Genomic DNA, 18,017 nt, shown 5'->3' with positions numbered 1-18,017 from the left:
ACAGCCCGCTTAGAGTTTGCCAAAAGGTACCTAAAGACTATCAGACCATGACCATTTGTTTACATCCCTGTTAGTGAGCATTTGTCCTTTGCTAAGATAATCCATCCACCTGAAAGATGTGGCATATCAAGAAGCTGACTAAACAGCATGATCATTACACAGGTGCACCTTGTGCTGAGGACAATAAACGGCCACTCTAAAATGGGCAGTTTTGTCACACAACACAATGCCACAGATGTCTCTTTTTTTTTGAGGGAGCGTGCAATTGGCATCCCCACAAGAGAAATTGGCATGTCCACAAGAGCCAGAGAATTTAATGTTCATTTCTCTACCATAAGCCGCCTCCAACGTCGCTTTTGGCAGTATGTCCAACCGGCCTCACAACCGTAGCACCTTCACATCCGGCTTCTTCACCTGCAGGATTGTCTGAGACCAGTCACCAGTCACCCAGAAACTGAGGAGTATTTCTGTCTGTAATAAAGCTGTTTTGTGAGGGAAAACTAATTTTGATTGGCTGGGCCTGGACAGTGAGTGGGCCTGGCTCCCAAGTGGGTGGGCCCCTGCCCAGTCATGTGAAATCCATAGATTAGGGCCTAATTAATTTTTTTCAATTGACTTATTTCCATATATGAACTGTAACTCAGTAAAATAAATTAAATTATTGCATGCTGTGGTCATATTTTTGTTCAGTATATACAGTCTGTCTACTGCAGAGGGACAAGACAAAGCCATGTTTGATCAATTCACGGAAATAAAAATTCTGAAAAGAAATGGGCTCCCAATTTGAAAATAAACAGGAGAACAAGCTATGAAAGAGTTATATTGCATTAATTATTGCATGAATTATATTGCGAAATTGTCAATACGATATGATATATCGTCAAAAATAATATCCCGATATGTAATTGTATCGATTTTTTCCCCCCATCATTAGTGTTTGTGCACACTCGTGTCTGCATGTGTACAGTCGTGGCCAAAAGTTTTGAAAATGACACAAATATTAATTTTCACAAAGTTTGCTGCTTCAATGTCTTTAGATATTTTTGTCAGATGTTACTATGGAATACTGAAGTATAATTACAAGCATTTCATATAATTTTATTGACAATTACATGAAGTTGATGCAAAGAGTCAATATTTGCAGTGTTGACACTTCTTTTTCAAGACCTCTGCAATCCGCCCTGACATGCTGTCAATTAACTTCTGGGCCACATCCTGACTGATGGCAGCCCATTCGTGCATAATCAATGCTTGGAGTTTGTCAGAATTTGTGGGGTTTTGTTTATCCACCTGCCTCTTGAGGATTGACCAATAGTTCCTGAGCAAGCTCTGTAATGGTGATCCCGCAGCTGAAACAACTTTAGGAGACGGTCCTGGCGCTTGCTGGGCTTTCTTGGGCGCCCTGAACCCTTCTTCAGAACAATTGAACCGCTCTCCTTGAAGTTCTTGATGATCCGATAAATGGTTGATTTAGGTGCAATCTTACTGGCAGCAATATCCTTGCCAGTGAAGCCCTTTTTGTGCAAAGCAATGATGACGGCACATGTTTCCTTGCAGGTAACCATGATTGACAGAGGAAGAACAATGATTCCAAGCACCACCCTCCTTTTGAAGCTTCCAGTCTGTTATTCGTACTCAATCAGAGTGATCTCCAGCCTTGTCCTCGTCAACACTCACACCTGTGTTAACAAGAGAATCACTGACATGATGTCAGCCGGTCCTATTGTGGCAGGGCTGAAATGCAGTGGAAATGTTTTTTTGGGGGGATTCAGTTCATTTGCATGGAAAAGAGGGACTCATCTGATCACTCTTCATAACATTCTGGAGTATGTGCAAATTGCCATCATACAAACTGAGGCAGCAGACTTTGTGAAAATTAATATTTGTGTAATTCTCAAAACCTTTGGCCACGACTGTATGTGTGTCCTTACCTCTGTGTGTTTTCTACAGCCCTGACTGAGGCTGAGGCATCATGGCCTGCTCTGTGGAATCCTCAGTGTGACCATCCAGCGGACCTGCAACAACACAGGAAGGAGGGAATGAGTCAACATGACCTGCGGGTATTTGTGACTTCACAACGACACACACACAGACAGTCAGACAGACTCACAGACACATTCATGCACGCACGAACACACGCACACACAGAGACACACACACACATCCCCCCCCCACACACACACCCAGACAGACAGACAGGCAGACAGACAGACAGACAGACAGACAGACAGACAGACAGACAGACAGACAGACAGACAGACAGACAGACAGACAGACAGACAGACAGACAGACAGACAGACAGACAGACAGACAGACAGACAGACAGACAGACAGACACACTCACACAGAGAAAGACACATACATCCTTTGTTTGAGCCCCACCCCGGTTAGGGTTAAGTTATCTTCAGTTTGCCAGACATGGAGTATACCTCATGGGGAATCTAAAGAGCAAATCAAGGGAAATTACTCTATTATGATTCTAAGCATCAACACATTGAACTGAGGAAAACAACCCTTTCCCGTTCCACTGTGGGTGAGATAACATGTTTTGTTTTTATCACCTCCCCCTCCCTCTTACCCAGCATGCTTTTCACCACAGTCGGGCTGAGGCAGCCTCTACGGGCCCTGTCTCCATGACAACAAAGCAGCCAGTGAGATCTGAGATCACAGGCAGGATCTGTTTCCTTGGGTAGGTTTACAGCCCATCAGTAGCTGGGAGATTGCTAGCAACAGCAGTTAATAGCTACAGGATAGTCTCTTTAGACCGATACAGTTGAACAGATTGCTGAGTTTAGTGACAGAATATAAGGATACACAAAACCACACATACAGTAGTACGCATGCACACACACACTGTTGGAGGGTGCTTCGCTTTCATTAGAGATTTCATATTGTAGTTTGTTTACAGACCACATATTGTGAAACTATTCATATACACACATGTATAGTTCCATACAATACAAATCAATTTAGCACAGGAAATGTGTATTTGTGGGCTACAGAAGCTCCTGTGGTGGTGGAGCAGGCTGTTGGAGCAGCACGATCTACATGACCCAAGACCCTGTTGGCAAAGAGACAGTCATTCATGCATGCACACACACACACACACACAGACACACAGACACACAGACACACACACAGACACACACACACACACACACACACACACACACACACACACACACACACACACACACACACACACACACACACATGCATGCAGGCACATTAGGATACACACACATACAGACACACATACACACACACACTAACACACCCATGCACGCAAGCAGGCACGCACACACACCCACACCACACACACACTCCCTGACACACTCAATGCACAGAGCAAAGCACAACATTCACTTTCTCTCTCCCTAACACACACACACACACACAAACACACAGAGAGAGGAGGAGCCAGGGATGAGAGTGGCGCAGGATGAGGCACGGCTTACGGCAGGCGGGTGCTGCTGCATCAGCCTCGGTTACGTTTTTAGCAGGAGAGCTGCTGTCTTTATGTTCCTGTGATCCCCACTTCACCAGTCATCCAAGCCCTTCCTGACAAAACGACATAACCGTCAGTCTCCTAGTACAAGCACTGTTCACTTTGCTGCATATCAATGGAGCTACAGACCAGGGTGCCTGAACAAACCATCTATATTAACGTTCCTTCCCACTGAGTTATATAGCAGTGTTCAGAAATCCGAAGTATTAGCTATTCCCACTGGCAATAACATATTAGTTCGGCGAACTAATGCCAGTTCCTACAGGAAGGAATGTTTGGGAACAAGGAACGTTATCAACCTCAAACATTCGGAACCAGAAGCCGTCAAGAGATTACCCCATTTACTCATGTTAAGCTACGAGCCAGGATGAGTGATCCTCAAATCATACTTCCGAGAATGAATATGGGGGAAAAAAACAAGTTCCCTCACAACCGTAGGGAACTAAAGCTTGGCTTGTGGTGGATGATGCATTTAGTGATCATCCCTCCCTGGGGTTTGGTGAGGCGGAATGGGCATTGTAGGGCTTAGAACGACTGTGTGTTATGCTTCCTGAGTGACTTTGTGTGCGTGTATGTGTGCGTGCATGTGTGCGTGCACGCGTGTATGCTATACGCCTCGTTTTTCTTCAACCAATTTCAGAATTCGATTTCCTGTCAACCACTTAAGTCACCATAATAGGAGCCTTTTAGACCTCCTTGCCTGAGGCTGAGGCTGAGCTCAGCAGTGGCTCTAGCTGTGTTGTCAAAAACTGTACAAACTGTACTCTCTTGGCTGCATTCTCAAGGTATACTCATAGTACCTGTACATGCCTCCTCTTACTGCCCAGTGGAAGAGGGACTCGAACCAGGGACCTTATCCATATCAGACCCAAACATCCCACACAAACCCACCAAAGGGTTTAACCTGATTTGTGTTGGTGGTGTAGTCAAGTGCTTAGTGCAGCGATGTGGTCACTGGTCACAATACCTCCGAAGGATTGGTGTACTGTACTGTACTGTACTGTACTGTACTGTACTGTACTGTACTGTACTGTACTGTACTGTACTGTACTGTACTGTACTGTAAGCCTACTCAGCTAAAAGGGGACACAGAAGAACGGGTGACAACTGCTCATTGACCGTGTGTGCCCTCAGAATGAAGCTAACAGATGGACTGGCAGGAAAACTTAGCACCAAATGGTATTAAAGTACATATAGGCCGGATTACAAGAGCGGAAGGGAAACCATTTATTCACACACAACCAGGCCTTATATGCAGAAAAGGCAAAAACCACAATATGGCTGTTCAATTGAAGTGGTGGCCTTATGGTAGACTGTAGCATATAATGCAGATTGGATAAATATGACTTTCCAATCAAACGGATTGGTCCAGAATATGATGGTGACCTTGTGATGTCTGTTACCATGGTAACCTAGGTTTGGTCAATCCCAGATTATCCCTTTTTAACCTGTTAACATCACAGTGAAGAGGGAAGATGATATGCTGTTAGGAGGAGAGATTTTAGAATGAATGAGATAAGTTATTGTACTCAAAATGATCCCAGATAGAGGTTAGCTGCTGGTGACTTTTAGGTCAAGGCTCACAACGGGGTTAGTCGGTCCTTGGTTAAAAAAATAAAAAAATATATATATATACAGTGCCTCGCAAAAGTATTCATCCCACTTGGCCTTTTTCCTATTTTGTAGCATTACAACCTGTCATTTAAAATGATTTTTAATTGGATTTCATGTAATGGACTTAAACAAAATAGTCCAAATTGGTGAAGTGAAATGAAAAAATTCTAAAAAATAAATAAAAAACGGAAAAGTGGTGCGTGCATATGTATTCCCTTTGCTATGAAGCCTCTAAATAAGATCTGGTGCGCCCAAATTACCTTCAGAAGTCACCTAATTTGTTAAATAAAGTCCACCTGTTTGCAATCTAAATGTCACATGATCTGTCACATGATCTCAGTATATATACACCTGTTCTGAAAGGCCCCAGAGTCTGCAACACCACTAAGCAAGGGGCACCATCAAGCAAGTGGTACCATGAAGACCAAGGAGCTCTCCAAACAGGTCAGGGAAAAAGTTGTGGAGAAGTACAGATCAGGGTTGGGTTATAAAAAAATATCCAAAACTTTGAACATCCCATGGAGCGCCATTAAATCCATTATCAAAAAATGTAAAGGATATGGCACCACAACAAACCTGCCAAGAGAGGGCCGCCCACCAAAACTCATGGACCAGGCAAAGAGGGCATTAATCAGAGAGGCAACAAAGAGACCAAAGATAACCCTGAAGGAGCTCCAAAGCTCCACAGCGGAGATTGGAGTATCTGTCCATAGGACCACTAAGCTGTACACTCCACAGAGCTGGGCTTTATGGAAGAGTAGCCAGAAAAAAGCTATTGCTTAAAGAAAAAAATAAGCAAACACGTTTGGTGTTCACCAAAAGGCATGTGGGAGACTCCCCAAACATTTGGAAGAAGGTACTCTGGTCAGATGAGACAAAAATGTAGCTTTTTAGCCATCAAGGAAAACGCTATGTCTGGCGCAAACCCAACACCACTCATCATCCCCACAGTGAAGCATGGTGGTGGCAGCATCATGCTGTGGTTATGTTTTTCATAGACAGGGCCTGGGAAACTGGTCAGAATTGAAGGAATGATGGATTGTGCTAAATACAGGGAAATTCTTGAGAAAACCTGTTTTAGTCTTCGAGAGATTTGAGAACCCATCCAACTTGAACCCATCCAACTTGGGATGGATGTTCACCTTCCAGCGGGACAATGGCCCTAAGCATACTGCTAAAGCAACACTTGAGTGGTTTAAGGGGAAACATTTAAATGTCTTGGAATGGCCTAGTCAAAGCCCAGACCTCAATCCAATTGAGAATCTGTGGTATGACTTAAAGATTGCTGTACACCAGTGGAACCCGTCCAACTTGAAGGAGCTGGAGCAGTTTTTCCTTGAAGAATGGGCAAAAATCCCAGTGGCTAGATGTGCCAAGCTTATAGAGACATACCCCTAGAGACTTGCAGCTGTAATTCCTCTACAAAGTATTGGCTTTGGGGGGTGAATAGTTATGCACGCTCAAGTTTTCAGTTTTTTTGTCTTATTTCTTGTTTGTTTCACAAAAACATTTATTTTGCATCTTCAAAGTGGTAGGCACGTTGTGTAAATGAAATGATACAGATCCCCCCCAAATCTATTTTAATTCCAGGTTGTAAGACGAACAAAATAGGAAAAATATGAAGGGGAGTGAATACTTTCGCAAGCCACTGTATATATATACAGTATATACACACTGCTGTTGGCGAAGTGGGTGGCCAAAAACTCCCATTAGTTTTAGCTGGGCCACACCGGAAAAAGGTTCGGGTACCATTTCTGTTTTCAACATGCTTAACGGAAATGGACCTGAAATGTTATCATAATTGTAAAGACAAGTTTCTAATCATATACAGCTGTGCATGAACAATAATCATTATCACAACATTCACATTCACACATAGGCGTATCCATACACACAAACCGAACACACACACCCACACTAAAACACACTCTCACCAACAGAGAGAGATTATGCAAATTCCTATGACTAAACATCACTTTCTTGGGGGATAAACAGCTTTAACAGAGAGAAACAGGCAAATCTCCACCACCGACAACCAGAGACACACTTTAGTCCTGTCAACCTCCACATCCCTGCTATCTCTATCACTAAAACAGGCCCTTGGTCTGTCTAACTCTGTCTGTTCATTGGCTCATTAAGCAGCCTGATGGCTGAGACCTTGTCAGCTCATGGGTCAATTACCATATCGGAGCCTGCCAGATACCTCCATACAAGCTGGGTGCAGTAGCTACAGTACCTACTGTATGTTCTGCATATCTAGCTACATGCAACGCATGCAGATTATCATTTATTATGCAGTATTCCTACTGCCAGAAACCTTGATCCATGCTGGAGGCAGCACAGTACACGGAGCACCATTAACCTGTTGGGTCTAGGGGGCAGTATTTGCACAGCCGGATAAAAAAACGTACCCGATTTAAACTGGTAACTACTCTTGCCCAGAAACAAGAATATGCATATAATTAGTAGATTTGGATAGAAAACACTCTAAAGTTTCTAAAACTGTTTGAATGGTGTCTGTGAGTATAACAGAACTCATATGGCAGGCCAAAACCTGAGAAGATTCCATACAGGAAGTGCCCTGTCTGACAATTTGTTGTCCTTCTGTTGCATCTCTATCGAAAATATAGCATCTGTGCTGTAACGTGACATTTTCTAAGGCTTCCATTGGCTCTCTAAAGCCACCAGAAAGTGGAATGGAGTGTCTGCTGTCTCTGGGCAAAGTACAGCAGCAGAGTTTGTAAGTGGTCAGCCTGGGGACAGTGAGACTGAGATGCGCGTTCACGAGACTTCTCCATTTTTTTTCTTTCAGCCTTTGAATGAATACAACGTTGCCCGGTTGGAATATTATCGCTATTTTATGAGAAAAATAGCATAAAAATTGATTTTAAACAGCGTTTGACATGCTTCTAAGTACGGTAATGGAATATTTAGATTTTTTTTGTCACGAAATGCGTTACCCTTTGGATAGTGACCTGAACGCACGAACAAAACGGAGGTATTTGGATATAACTATGGATTATTTGGAACCAAAACAACATTTGTTGTTGAAGTAGAAGTCCTGGGAGTGCATTCTGATGAAGAACAGCAAAGGTAATCCAATTTTTCTAATAGTAATTCCGAGTTTAGTGAGCCCCAAACTTGGTGGGTGTCAAATTAGCTAGCCTGTGATGGCCGAGCTATGTACTCAGAATATTGCAAAATGTGCTTTCGCCGAAAAGCTATTTTAAAATCTGACATAGCGTTTGCATAAAATAATTGTAATGTATTTTGTCAACGTTTATCATGAGTAATTTAGTAAATTCACCGGAAGTTTTCGGTGGGTATGCTAGTTCTGAACATCACATGCTAATGTAAAAAGCTGGTTTTTGATATAAATATGAACTTGATTGAACAAAACATGCATGTATTGTATAACACAATGTCCTAGGAGTGTCATCTGATGAAGATCATCAAAGGTTAGTGCTTCATTTAGCTGTGGTTTTGGTTTTTGTGACATATATGCTTGCTTTGAAAATGGCTGTGCGATTATTTTTGGCAGGGTACTCTCCTGACATAATCTATGGTTTTGCTTTTGCTGTAAAGCCTTTTTGAAATCGGACAATGTTGTTAGATTAACGAGAGTCTTGTCTTTCAAATGGTGTAAAATAGTCATATGTTTGAGAAATTGAAGTTATAGCATTTTTTAGGTATTTGTACTTCGCGCCACGCGATTCCACTGGCTGTTGACTAGGGTGGGACGCAAACATCCCACCTAGCCCATAGAAGTTAAGTAGAGTACAGTATGTACTACATACCCTATTCTGGATACGACTGGCTACATGCAGTTCATGCGGATGATGATCTGTTTGACAGTACTTCTACTGATTCAATGAGTAAAAGTGATCAGATACACTATTTTTCACTAGTCTATTTTAATAGCATGTTTATGCAATATTCTGGTATGTTTGTGAAAATAGATGTATCCATCTATCAAGCCACCCCCCACACATCCCTCCCTCTCTCTGGTTTCCACCAGTTACCACAGCCACAAAGTCAAATGGCTATGTCGTAGAAATTCGTGAAAACTAAAATGTAATTTAAGGTTAGGGTTAGGCATAAGGTTGGCAGTGTGGTCAAGGTCAGGGTTAATGTTAGGTTTAAAATCACATTTTAAGAAGATAAATGGTTGAAATAGGCAGGGCTTACGACTTTGTGGCTGTGGTAACTAGTGACGAACCCTCTATCTCTCTCCCTCCATGTTTTTAATAACCAAGATGGCGCCGGGCCCTGTCTCTCTCTGTCTCTGTCCCTCTCTCTATCACTGCCTCCCTCCCGCCCGCACCCTCCATTTTGGTTTTACAGTAGAGGCTCAGTCAGTCCTGTTCTGTTCTGCCTGTCTGTCGTGTCTCTCAGGGGAGTTAATGAGATGTCCAGGCTGAGCTGAGCGGCCGCCACACTTCTCAGAGCTCTCGTCTACATCCCAAATGGCAACCTATTGCCTATGTAGTGCACTACTGTTGACCAAAGCTCTATGGGCCATAGTCAAAATGTCAAAAGTAGTGCATTATATAGGGAATAGGGTGCCATTTGTGAAGCAGGCCTCCCCTCATTCCTGAGCAAATGAACGATTAAAAACCCATCAAGCGAGCCACACAGTGAAACCTGAGATGCTTCTGACGGGAGCAACAGCAGGCAATTAGTGAAGTAGCTTCTGGAGGAGGAGAGAAGAGATGGAAGAAAGAACAATAGAAGCTCCCTGACAACAGAGACGGCCTTCATCATCTTCACTCACTTTCATGTCATTATCAAGACACATCTCAAGCTTTTCAGGAAGATGAGGACTATTTCTCAGATAGGCACTGCAATAACCGAAAAGTCACTGGTTCGAATCCCCGAGCCTCCAAAGTTGAAAAATCTGCCGTTCTGCCCTTGAGAAACGTAGTTAGCCCCCAACATCAACAACTGCTCCCCGGGCGCTGATGACGTCAGTTAAGACAGCCCCCCACACCTCTCTGATTCAGAGGGGTTGGGTTAAATGCGGAAGACACATTTCGGTTGAATGCATTCAGTTGTGCAACTGACTAGGTATCCCCCTTTCCTTTATTTGCAATGTGTAGGCAGAGCCTACTTCATTCATTAGTGCGTTTGGCCTCTGCTGTCCAGATCATGCAGGCTAGATTTATTATTCTAATTGTAAAACCTCTGTCATCGATATTCTGTGTATTAATTCCTTGGTATAACATTTGTACGTTTACCCAGCTCCGTCCCTCCTGAGTACACACACTGTCATGGCGACATACACTGTCATGGCGACACCTGGCTAGGCCTGGTCACATGATCCCTATCCTCTCCTCTGAGATCTAATTATCCCTGGCGCTGCTGGCTACATGGCCTCGCATAAATTAAGAACCACACTGATGTCATTGTCGCCTGGTCCCAGATCTGTTTGTGCACTTGCCAACTCCATTGCTGTCATTGTCAAGGCAAACATGAGAGCAGGAGCAGACTGGCACCCAGACTAACATCATTTTAACCTCAGGGGAAAAAAACTACTGAAATACTCATTAGAGGTGCATTAAAGTGTATGATTATATTTAAATACCATGTGTTTGATGTATTTGATACCCTCCCCGCTCATTCCGCTCCAGCCATTCCCACGAGCCCGTTCTCCCCAATTAAGGTGCCACCAACCTCCTGTGTCATGCACCCATCTTGAGCAATTCTACTGGTAACGAGCCATTCATTGCATTGGTTCCTGATGGAGATGAGAGATTTGTGACGCCAAAATGAGGTTTGCCTTGAGAGACAAAAAAGATGTGAATCGAATTGAAAGCCAAAGTAATGACGTATAAAAACAAACATTGCGCTCGATTGTTCTGTCCTGTCTGTCAGTGAGAGGGAGACTGAGAGAGTGTTTATACGTGTGTGTGTGCATGTGTGCGTTGCGTGCATGTCCGTGCTCTCTGTTGTTAGTGTGTGTGTGTCCTTGCGGCTGTGCGTGTGCAGTGTCCGTGCGCACTTGTGGGCAAGTGTGTGTGTGTCTGTGACAAATTAAAGAGCTGCCAAAGATAACAGACTGACAAATCGCCCCCGTCCTCACAACGGCCAGACATCTCTGCCAACCTCAGCCAGACATCTCAGCCAGCCTGGTGCATACCAACTACCATCAGACTGAATAATGGTTATAATACTGTCTTTTTATGATACATTAAAATGGTTCACAAAAATTGAATACTCCTACATACAGTGAATCACATACATAAAGCAGGCAGGCAGACATCGAGGTATTCAATTACTGTTTGAGTGACCTAAGCGACTTTGAGCGTGGTATGATCGCCGGTGCCAGGCACACCGGATCCAGTCTCTCAGAAACGTCCGTCCTCCTGGGCACGACAGTGTCTAGGGTTTCTCAAGAGTGGTGCGACAAACAAAAATCTAATCCAGTCTCAGCCCCGTGGGCGAAAACAATTTGTTGATGAGAGAGGTCGAAGGAGAATGGCAAGAATCGTGAAAGCTAACATGGGGGTGGCAAACAGAAAAATAATGATGGAGTACAACAGTGTAGTACAACAGCATCTCGGGAACTCAAACATCGTTGGTCCTTATCACGGATGGGCTATTGCTGCAGACAACCACAATGGGTTCACACCTAACAGCTAAAATCAAGAGGAAGGGGCTCCAGTGGGCACGAGATCACCAACACTGGACAATTAAGGAGTGGAAAAGCATCGCCTGGTCCGACGAATCCGGTTCCTGTTGCGTCATGCTGATGATAGAGTCAGGATTTGGCGTAAGCAGCATGAGTCCATGGACCCATCCTGCCTGGTGTCAACGGTACAGGCTGGTGGCGGTGGTGTACCGCCATCGAATCTGCAGCAACTGCATGATGCCATTCCGTCAGCATGGTCCAACATCCCCGTGGAACGTTTCAAACTTGTAGAATCCTTGCCCCAAAGAATTCAGGCTGTTCTGGAGGTAAAGGGGGGTCCAACCCAGTAGTAGATGGGTGTACCTAATAAACTTGTTGGTGAGTGTATACATAATTACACAATCATAAGCTTCCTATTCCATCTGTAGCTTATGGCTGCCTGAATAAATAATTAACTTAGGTTATTTAAGAACTCATAATAGTAAAATAGGAAATAGGAACTCAATGTTGTTCATTAACAATTGAATAAGTGCTTATAGCATAGTATATTTTGATGATAATGTAAAACTTAAGAACTCATAATGGTAAAATAGGAAATAGGAACTCAATGTTGTTCATTAACTATTTAATAAGTGCTTATAGCATAGTATATTTTGATGATAATGTAAAACATGTATGTTTAATAATATGTAGTTGTAATAAGCCTATATAGTATCATTGTAGCCTATAACAATGTTGGAAAATATTTTTTTAAATTGGTTTTGTATTCAGTTAGCACAGTTTTTATTCATTCTTAAGATCTCATTTTAGAGGTGATGTTCTCTACCCTGACACTTGTTTAAACCATGTCTGATGGAATTACCACATTTTCACCCGTGTTTGAAAATATCAATTCCTAATCGCAATATCTGGCCCAAAAAATGACAATTATATATACTCCCCCACCACTCTTGCAGGACCCAAATCGTCTCCATCCTTCTGACCTGGAGTCGTGAGAGGTGATGTTATGCAAATAGAGTCATAACCTTTGAAATCTGCCCAGCCCACACAGATAGGGATATAAAATAATCATGTACAGACAGACCATAGTAGACAGCAGTAGCCATAATCCATAGCTGATAGTGATACAGTTGAGGTCAAAGCATTAACATGGACAGATTTCATCAAAACAAGTCATTACTGTCTGGATACTGATTAATTTTCTATTTTCTTCTAGGTCTCGGCAGCCATCCAGGAGACATTAATGAGTTTACTAGCCTTACTCTTGAGCCAAAAAGGGATTCTCAATCAGAAAGAGGATTTTCTTTTCTTTGTACAACGGAAATAGCCTTGTTCTACAGCCCAAAACCAAAGAAGCTTATTCTCTTTCCCAAAACTATCCTTGCCCAAAACAACAGGCAAATTCATCAGCATTCTTTACAACGTTCTAGAATATTCTTGCCAACCACAGCCTTCATTCCACGTCTGATGAGACAGTCTGCAAGTTTCTATCATGTCGGCCATCTTGTCACTCAATCTCCTTGCCCTTTATAACTTCTGTCACTCGGTGACACAGCAGCAACAGCACCTCAGTGCAACCACTTCACTACTTCCACTTTAGAGCGTTTCACAGTGGCTTGCAAATCAACACATTAACATATACATTGCTTCTTCAACAGAGCTAGAATAAAGATCTGATAGGAAGAATATTGCAAAATGAAAAATCCTAATGTAACAGTAGATAGGGAAAGAGGAGAGATAGTAGAAAGGAGGGGAGAGGGAGAAAGGGGAGAGAGGAAAAAGAGAGGGTGGGAGGAGAAAAAAGGAGAGGAGGTGGAAGTGATAGAAAGAGAGAGGGGAGAGAAAAATAACAGGAGAGGAGAGAAGACAGGAGAAAAACATGAAAGAAAGAACATGAAAGGACAGGGTGGAGAGGAGAGGAGGAAAAAGAGGAAAAAAGCAGAGAGAGAAAGGTAGATAAAAGAGAGAGAAATGGGATAGAGAGGTAAAGGAGAGGTATATCGAAGCAGTGTGCATTATTAATCTGTGCTGACACATCACAATCTCTGATTCGTCTGGTGAAGGGCATCAATCAAGTCACAATCCATCTCACAGCTTTCACTCATCCACAGTACACTCCAGACCCACACTCCTCTACTCTCATTCTCTCCTCTGTTCTTCTCTCCTCTCTTCTAATCTACCAAGGAGGTCCTGTAGAGCTGTGTAAAAACTAAAAAAGTATTGTATGGTGTGCTTAAAAACCCAATTTTTTGATGAAGTATAGAGGTTCTGAGCATATGAACTACGTCTAAGATTCTGGTCGCTGGATCTGACTGGAAACAAACCTGCAAACTATTTGCTCCATATACAGGAGAACTGACTGCAGTGCCGTTGGATTAACCCACATGGCAGTGGTCATTGTGATATACACTACTGTTCAAAGGTTTGGGGTCACTTAGAAATGTCCCTGTTTTTGAAAGAAAAGCAAATTTTTGGTCCATTAAAATAACATCAAATTGATTGGAAATACCGATAAGAAATTGTTAATGATGTAAATTACTATAGTAGTTGGAAATGGCAGATTTCTTTATGGAATATCTACATAGGCGTACAGAGGCCCATTATCAGCAACCATCACTCCTGTGTTCAAATGGTACGTTGTGTTATCTAATCCAAGTTAAAAAAAATGTAAAGGCTAATTGATCATTAGAAAACCATTTTGCAATTATGTTAGCACAGCTGAAAACTGTTGTTATGATTAAAGAAGCAATACAACTGTCCTTCTTTAGACTAGTTGAGTATCTGGAGCATCAGCATTTGTGGGTTCGTTTGCAGGCTCAAAATGGCCAGAAACAAAGAACTTTCTTCTGAAACTCGTCAGTCTATTCTTGTTCTGAGAAATGATGGCTATTCCATGCGAGAAATTGCCAAGAAACTGAAGATCTCGTACAACGCTGTGTACTACTCCCTTCACAGAACAGCGCAAACTGGCTCTAACCAGAATAGAAAGAGGAGTGGGAGGCCCCGGTGCACAACTGAGCAAGAGGACAAGTAAGTACATTAGAGTGTCTAGTTTGAGAAACAGACACCTCACAAGTCCTCAACTGGCAGCTTCATTAAATAGTACCCGCAAAACACAAGTCTCAACATCAACAGTGAAGAGGTGACTCCGCGATGTGGCCTTCTAGGCAGAGTTACAAAGAAAAAGCCATATCTCAGACTGGCCAATAAAAAGAAAAGATTAAGATGGGCAAAAGAACACAGACACTGGACAGAGGAACTCTGCCTAGAAGGCCAGCATCCTGGAGTCGCCTCTTCACTGTTGACATTGAGACTGGTGTTTTGCGGGTACTATTTAATGAAGCTGCCAGTCCATTAAAAATATGCCGTTTCCAGCTACAATAGTCATTTACAACATTAACAATGTCTACACTCTATTTCTGATCAATTTGATGTTATTTTAATGGACCAAAAAAATGTGTTTTTCTTTCAAAAACAAGGACATTTCTAAGTGACCCCAAAACTTTTGAATGGTAGTGTAATAGGCCAAGAGCTACAATGTTGAAAGATGCAACAAAAGATTCCTCTGAGTCTGGATGGTACTGTGGATGAACTGTTTAACAGACAAGTAACATCTTATTATAGTCTTTTGACTCACGCACCATCACGCTGGTGCCCCTGACATGCACAAGGCCTGGGGTTGCAGATAACCAGGAACATGGGCCTCTGACTAACCAGCAGCAGCCCACAGGACTTAAAGACACAACATGGAGAGGAAGAATAGAAATAGAAGCGTGTGCACAGCTGTTTAAAATCAATGCCGCCTGCCAGGATCTGTGGAGACACCGCAGCAGAAAGTGCACTCTGACCTGAAATCCAACTTTCCACAGGGCTCACTCACCACTTCAACGTTGACATGATTTTGATGCGTTTCTGATGGAGCTGATGACGTGAAAGAGATTGAAGCCAAGTGATGGAGAGAAAACTCAAATTGGAAATGGATTACAGCAAATCCAATCCTATCTGTTTGGTATGTAGCATGTTGCTTCTCAGGTTTCTTGCACAGGATTGGTGAATATTTTATACTGAGGACTACCGAGAACCAGACCCAAGTTCTTCAGAACCAATCTAAGACCTAGGCCTACCCAGAGGCATTGGTTTCACCAGCTGTATCTGTCTACCCATAAAAAAGTCACCAAAAACCAATCTGGGAGAGATGGTTCATGGGAGGAAGCTCCTACTAGAATTGCAGTACAGAGTTCTAACATGTAACCTCACTGTAACTGTAAAAATACGTATCTGTATTGCTGTCTGACCTCTTTACAGGGAAATGGAGAAAAAATGATTGAGGGAAAAAAAAGCCTAAATATAGCTGGTCATATTGTCTCATTTGCCAGATATAAATATTTAGTAAACATCTATCAGTTTAAAATGAAAATCTAATTCAGAATATGAATGGGTGCATGGGTGTGAATTTGAACCAATTAGAGATGTGGAAAGTGGTCGGAATGAACACCAGCCTACATATGATGCCCCTCCAGGGATGAAGAGACCATCTGTTTTAAGAGAAAGGAAGGAAGAAAAAACAATTAAGCCTAAACTTGGATTTGATATGATAGGATCTATCCAAACTGCTGCCTGAAGGCCTGGTGGTTGCGCTGTCTGTAAGGAATTAAAGCACCAAGAAAAGCATGGTGGTTAGTTTAAGTATTCAAGGTGCGCTTGTTTTTGTCAATGCAAGCACACCCTGCGAAAATGTGTCAAGGTAAATCGATGCCAGCATTATATTTCAGAAGCATAGATGCTTCCTGAAAGTGTGGTCGCATTTTTCTGGCCTTATAGGATTTTTAAATGGGTCAACACATCATATTAACATGTGTTTAAAAAAATCTGTGAATATTTAATGTTTTTTTTTTCCAACAATGCTAATGGGAGAAGCAGGTGCCTAATAGGCGAAGCGACCCAATAGTCTGTAGAGTAATCTAAATAGGCTATCCGCCCCGCCACCTGGTGTCATGTCATGCCCGATTTATGGCAATTGGGTGAACTGACGCTCGATATATGCCTATAAAGGACAACAACAAAAAACGAGCATAATATAGGCGCGATTGGTTATTAAGAATAAATAAATAATATATACGATGACAGACGTGCCGAAAGCACCGGCTGGTGTCAAAACAAACAGATGAGGAACAAAGGGGCGACATATCGCCAACCAGCGAGGGGTCCCTTATAAAGCCTCTCCGGTGAACAATGAGGCGCAGGAGAGAAGCTGGGTGGCAAAAAGGCTTGGTACCACCGACGACAACCTGCAAATTATATTATTCTCAACCAGAAAACCCATGCTCAACAGTTGCATGCAAAGTCTAAAGTAACCCAAAACAACACAAAACATACTATTATTGTTTGAAGGAGAAATTATCCGAATTGACCCATATGTTTAAAATTGAGTCTGTAAACAGCAGCCGAGCACACGACAGCCAAACTGCCTACCGAGCTACACCGATCAGGGCGCGGTGTTTAATAATAAATAAAGGAAATGAATCCCTCGTGCATATGGCAAAACAACCTTTTTTTTTATCGATTTCATATTTACCTTTATGGAGAAAGTGAGTGCTCCGTCTTGTTTTTGATCGGATAAATGAATGTGCATGGACTTGCAGCTGGCAGCTTCCCTTTAACCCCCGACAGAAATAATAATCCCATTTGACAGGAGAGATCCTCTGAAAGGTTAGATTTTTCGGCAGTGAACGCATGCATCGCCGGCGTCCTCGGCTGTCCTCTCGCTTCCTCAGAAGCCTTGCAGGACCACTATTCTGCGCCCGTGTTTGGGGGGACCATCTCCGGTCGCGCGGCTTTAGACACTGCTGGTTGTCAATTGATACTCACTGTCTTCCTCCTCAATGCCCTTCCTCCCTCCCTCTCTATATCCTTTCCCTCTCCCCCTCTCTCCCCTGTTCGCTCTCTCACACACGGATGAGCTCCCCCTCCCTCCCATCATGACGTGAAGGAGTCAAGATCTCCAATAGCAACCGCATCCCCTCATCACCCAAACCTTTTTGTCATCTCAGTGGACCGCTGACTGGTGCTAAAGAGATGGCTGCTGTTGCTGAGGTAGCCTGTCTACTGTAACTCGTATGTTAGAGTGAGCTCTACATGTCATGATGGACTAGATGAGGTATATTTAACAATAAGAAAAAGGGAGATATTCAGAACTTAATTTAAGAATCATTAGGGCTACATTCATTGGAGTAGCATTCAAACTGTCTCATTAGAACAACTCA

The 18,017-nt window shown here is 42.8% G+C and overlaps 1 protein-coding gene across 3 annotated transcripts in view; it reads right to left on the bottom strand.

The window, feature by feature from the left end:
* Positions 1-17,712, bottom strand: part of LOC106600038 (receptor-type tyrosine-protein phosphatase S) — a 97,615-nt gene extending 79,903 nt beyond the window's left edge. For 2 of the 3 annotated variants that reach the window (XM_082973505.1, XM_082973506.1), the window contains exons 1-2: positions 17,330-17,695; positions 1,932-2,015 (exon numbers count right to left, since the gene is read on the bottom strand). The gene's annotated coding sequence lies outside the window, so the exon portion shown is untranslated. Of the gene's footprint in view, positions 1-1,931; positions 2,016-17,329 lie in introns of all 3 variants that reach the window. The other variant, XM_082973507.1, reaches the window with a different exon arrangement.
* Between the last annotated feature and the right edge of the window lie 305 nt (positions 17,713-18,017).

This window comes from Salmo salar, chromosome 03, assembly GCF_965601325.2.
Source record: "Salmo salar chromosome 03, fSalSal1, whole genome shotgun sequence".
NCBI lineage: Eukaryota > Metazoa > Chordata > Actinopteri > Salmoniformes > Salmonidae > Salmo > Salmo salar.
The sequence above is the reverse complement of the archived record's forward strand: the minus strand, read 5'-3'. Positions and strand labels throughout refer to the sequence as shown.